Raw genomic sequence first — 5,634 nt, 5'->3', positions numbered from 1 at the left:
TTGAACCTTGATACGTTAAACCTTGACAATCAGTTGAATTTAATCAAACTTTAACCTTTTTAAAGTTTTTCAAATAAAGAAAATCCTGCCATTGAATAACAAGAAATTAATTAATTGCAAAACAATGAAAATGAATAATGATGAATTTTTGAAATGTGCCTTTTGTGAGAAGACTAAAACAATTTCAAACGTTTGTTTCAAACGCGTGTGTTCAGGTTTTCACGTCACATTTGGTTTATTTTTACAAGGTTTCTGAAAAGAAAACATACTTCACAACTTTAACAATTTAAAAATGAACATTTAATTAATAGAGTCCTTTCAAAGTAGATACAATAAATATATTTGACTTCCTCTGACAACAGGCCTAATGTCAGGATAACCTAATTCATTTAAGTTGTTATACAATTCTTCACATAGGCTGTCTGATTGTTCTCTAAATGTTGACTTAGTACATTTTATATTTATTCCAAAAACATAAAGAACTAATGAGATCTCACCTAATGTATTAATTTGAACAAATGTATAAAAACTTAGTTAAGATATTTAACGTTTATTTTTCCTTCTTTAGATAAATGTCTTGTTTGGTTTCATTTTTAAAAAGCTTTTATGAAAGATCTTGTTAAAAAAAAAGAAAGTCAGTAACTTAACTTTAATTTAAGGGTTTCATTTAAAAGAAAAGGCAGATGGTGGGAGTTTTTAATGAAAGAAAATACTAAGAAAAGAAAAGAGAACAAACAGAGACAAAAGAACGAGCTTCATGTGTTGGAAAATGTTTCTTCTTAAAAATGGGCCTGAGGGGAAAGAGCCTGAAACTACCACTCCCTGCTGAACGGCCTGACTTCAAACTGCTGCCTGTGTGAGGTATCATGGGGGCTGAGAAAAGCCTTTTAAACATGGGAGTTATTGTTCCCTCTTTTTTTTCCAACCTCCCATCCTCCGAAAATGTACCTCCTTTCTTCCTCTGCCCTTTAACCTCTCCCAACCCCCATCCCTCCATCTCACGTCTCTCTCTCTCTCTCTCCCTCCACATTTCCCCTCTCCTCTCATCGGCCCAAGACCAAACAACTTTGATGGATCATCATTGATAATTTCCCACCTCCCCCCCTGAAAAAAGAGTAAAGAGAAGAAAGAGACGAAAAATGTTAATGGGGAAGTTATTTTGGTGGAGGATGGGAAGTGGCTTTCCTGCTTCATCTTTTTCATGAAGCCGTGGCAGCAGAGGTAGCAGACCCCACCTCGAGCTCCGAGCCCCTGTGCACCCTGTCTCTTCCAAAGAGGGTTCCCCTTCCCCACCACTCCTCCCCCTCTGCCTCCCTCTTGAAACAGACTCTATAGACTGCATGCATGACATTCCAGCTGTGTGGGTGGCACAGCCTTTTACAGCGTCTCCAACAGTACACAGGGCTCCTAAAGCACAGCAGCGGAGGAGCCTCGACCCATGATCCATCCCCAGATACACTTGGCTCCGGGGCTCGGGTGTCCTCGCCTGTCTCCATGATCTCACCTGGGAGAGTCCAACGAGAAATGTTGACGGTTTGCTAGTAAAAGGCTCAGAGGTTCCTGTAGAGCAGGATGTTTCACACAACGTGTCTTTGCCCTTTCTGTCTTAAACCCTCCAACAATCAGTTTTTTTAGACCCCAGAATCCTCGTAAACAGCTCAAAAACATTCAGATCTTTTTTAATACCTTCATACTTCATGTCTCCTAACAAAGGAAACACTGGGATCCTTTACTTATAGGAAGCAATAACAACCCCAAGGCAAAAATGCTCACTCACAATAAATGTTCTGCATCCATTCAGATTTTCATTTACGTTAGAGTCAAGTTTTATCATCAAAAAATAATTCAAATGCATCAAAGGTAAAGCAGGATTTACCAGTTTCACACTTTCCACCACTGGATATTTTATGGTCAGGATGTTATCGTTGATTAATTTAAATGTAAACTGTATCCTCTGTTGTGTGGGGTCAAATTTGGGCTCATTTTAAATTACTTTCTATGCTATTGTGTAGTTTAACCTATAAAAGTGCATCATACTTTATTTGTTCACAGTAACCTGGATCTGCAAAGAATCTGCTAATTCCCACTGTCACACAAATGCGGTGAAGTAAAAAAGTGTTTTCGTTAATGCTCTTAAATATGTTTAAATTGCAATGAAACTTTACTTCTGCTATAAAACACGTTTAAATACAACGGATTTTCATCTGTTGCATATGTGTGATTGGTGAACGCACATTTGGATTCTTGGTTTGTTCATACGAGGTGAAACAGAGAATCAAACCTCTGGTAAAGAACATCTCAGTGTTGTTTTCTCTGTATAACTTTTTTTAGCAAACAAAATGAATGTTTAATTTTTAATGCGGAGCTAAAACTTATTTTTGTACTTTTGTGGATTGTTGAGGTGTGACTGTGTCCTCATTTAGTAGTGAACTTGTTTTACATACGTTTATTCTCCACCTGTCGAATACAAAACTTTCTGCACTTTACTATTCATCAGTCAAACGTGTTTAAAACTGGTTTAGGTTTGTCCTGTTTCGAAGTCAAAAACATTTTATTTGTTCAGCTTAAGATAACACATTTGCATCAATGGATGAGATTACAACCTGCAGCACATACAACACACTTTATCCTCACGTGTAGTTTGTATAGGGGAGAAAAACCTATTGTCTTTATATGTCTCAGTGATTATTTAATTGATATTAAAGCAGCCATTTCCGTCCACCAACCGAGGCAGCAGCCAACGGAAGAGCTAATCAAGCTCCACTTCCTCAAACCTTCACACTTCCACTCTACAACATCCCCCATTAAATCAATTGGTCATGATCCCACAGGATTATCAGGAAGGTTTGCTGAAGCCTCCATGTTGTGACCTGCTGCTGCTGGATACTGTCTTATTTCTATTTTTATTTCACCACCACAGACAAACAGCAAACTTCATGTAAACTCCCAGCAGCCCCCGGTAAACGTGTACATTGAGCTTGTTTTTCACATCTTCCAACGCCCGAGTGCGGGAGCAGAGTCCAAAAGATGAAAAAAACTCAACCCCATTAACTGAACTTCAGAGGAATTCCTCACTTTACATATGGAATGCACTTTAGGTCAAAGGGCAAAGGGCCAGAGGGGAATCCACCCGCGCCCAGGCAGGCAGGCCTTATTTAAACAAGCCAGGAATGCCTGGTTGGAGGAGCGGAGAAGAAGGAGAAGGGGAAGGAACCTCTCAGCCATTAACATGAGCAGGGGGGCACCGCCAATAAATACCAGCGCTTTTTAAATCACCGGCACTGGTTGACTTCATGTGCTACTGACTCTGAAATTTATTATGAGCTTTTCCCACTCATATATTTCTCCAGTCAGACGGGGAAAAGGTGTGTGCTGCTGTACTGAGGAGGTGAACTCACTGGAAATGTGTGAAATGTGTTGAGCAGGATCAAAGAAGTGAAGTCAAACTCTTAAACTTACACTTTTTCCTCTTTACCTCCTTATGAAGCTTTAAAGTTTGGCAAATCCTCGTTTTCCACACTGTGTAACTCTATTATAAAGATTCTGTATGTTGCCTTTTTGGCAGCTTGGACTGGAAGCTATAAGGTTTATATTGTAGGTTTATATTGTGAAACCACACAAACCTATAGAATGGGGTGTTTTCTTATGCCTTTGCAAAGTTTTAAATACATTTCCTTCCTTAAAACAAATGTTTGGCATCTTTAAAAACTCTGAGATCTCGTGTGTGAATGACAAATCCATTATAGATTAAAAGAACACGCACAAAAGGATTGAATGCACAGTTTGTTGCTTATTTCAAGCCGTTTCAGTCATTTAACATCAGAAGAACATTCTCTAAATTCACACACATCAACTGCAAATCAGTAGACTTGTGCTCAAACTGTACATTTTGGACTTTTCAGTTGAAACCTGGATGATTCCTGGACTGGTTGTTCTCTAATTGGCTGATCACCTGCCCATCTGTAAAAGTGCCTGTAAATACAAAACCCTGCATTCCAGCCGTGGGGCAACATTCTCCGTTTTTAGGACCATCTCGCCAAAATTTCGTACAAATGACATGCTACAATCCCCATGGCCGTGGTGGAATTCTGTCCACTTCAGGGCTTCAAAGCTGCACAGGACCCGCTGGGCGGCCTGGCCAATAGGTGAAGAGGGGTGGACCCTGCCTGCCTGCCTTGACCTCACCGACCTTCTCCAACCTCCCCCACCCAACCACCCACCCACCCAGTGTCCTGCTCCTCATCCCCCCACCCCATCCATCCATCTACCCAGCCAGCCAGTCAGTGGGTCGGGCTGTCCATCTGTCTGCAGGTTTAAATGTATTTCTGCTCATAATATTCAAATTCACAGCCACATTCCCCCTCAGCGTCGTCAGAATTAAGATCCCAATTAATTAAGTCTTTTCATATCATTAAACTGAAGGTTCACAGGAGGATAAATGGATTTGCTCAGTGAGTGTAATCACATTTTCCAGAAAAAATGTCTTTTCTTCTCTTCTGACACTGCTGAAAACCATCTATCCTGCATTTGTCATATAAACACACCGATTCTCCACAGACGTGTAATCGCTGAGCAGCTGAAGTGGAGCAGACAGACAAAAAAATGGTTTTATATCCACGTAGATACATAAACAGAAAAGTCTGAGAGAAACAAATCATCTCTTCTGGGTGTTATTCTCATTCTGCTGCAGCCGTTCTATAAATTCTTGACTCAGCGTCTTTGGTTTGTCATTGAGGCAGCAGCCATTTTCCCATGAAGCCTCACAGGACCTGTTCCCAGCGCCCTGCAGGAATCAATTATCTCACCCTGATGAGGACGAGCTTCTCATTTCAGTTCACTCCCTGATTTATTCCTTTTATTGCTCCGATTCTGCTGCTTCTCGTGTCTCATTGAAAACTCACTGTGGAAACGTGAACTCCATACAGTTGTGGTGTGTCTGTGTTTCTGGTACATTCACATGTAAAGGCTCTGTTAAACTGCATGAAGATGGCTAAACATACATATGCATGTATAAATGTATACATATACTTGTTCATGCAGTAAGTAAAAAACAAATTAAGCATGATGAGTTCCAACTCCCATAATTCTGACTTCTGTGTGCATATTATTGGACTGTGTCGCCATCTGCTGGAGAAGATGTAAAATACATTTGACAAACTCCCATCTGTTTCTTTAAACCACACAATATGTCAGAGTGGCAGGTGCTGATGATGTTTGACTTCACCCAAACACTGCAGATTAAGAACACTGCAACAAATTTCAAATGCATTGATCTGATTGGAAAAGTAGAATTAAAAATGTGACATACACTTTTGTCCATGGCTTCACATTCCTTGTTACAAGTGTGTGCACGTGCTTTGCATATTTGCGTTTTGTGAGAGCAGGAGTTTGGGATTTGGAACCTAAGATTTGTGCAGCACGTGTAATATCGAATTTGAGAAGGTGTAGCTGTTGTGCATTTGTGAGAGAAAAAGGAAATCTGCAAAAAGAAGCTTTTCGTCAGCGAGCTACCGTTCAGGCAGGTACACGTTCCTCAGGAGTCTATATCTCCTGCAGCATAATGCTGGTATTGTTTTAAAGGGACCTCCTGAATTAATGCAAATACGACTTTGAATAACAGACGCAGACACAGCA

Source organism: Hippoglossus stenolepis, chromosome 18 (assembly GCF_022539355.2).
Source record: "Hippoglossus stenolepis isolate QCI-W04-F060 chromosome 18, HSTE1.2, whole genome shotgun sequence".
In the NCBI taxonomy this organism is placed as follows: domain Eukaryota; kingdom Metazoa; phylum Chordata; class Actinopteri; order Pleuronectiformes; family Pleuronectidae; genus Hippoglossus; species Hippoglossus stenolepis.
This window is presented reverse-complemented; position numbering follows the sequence as displayed.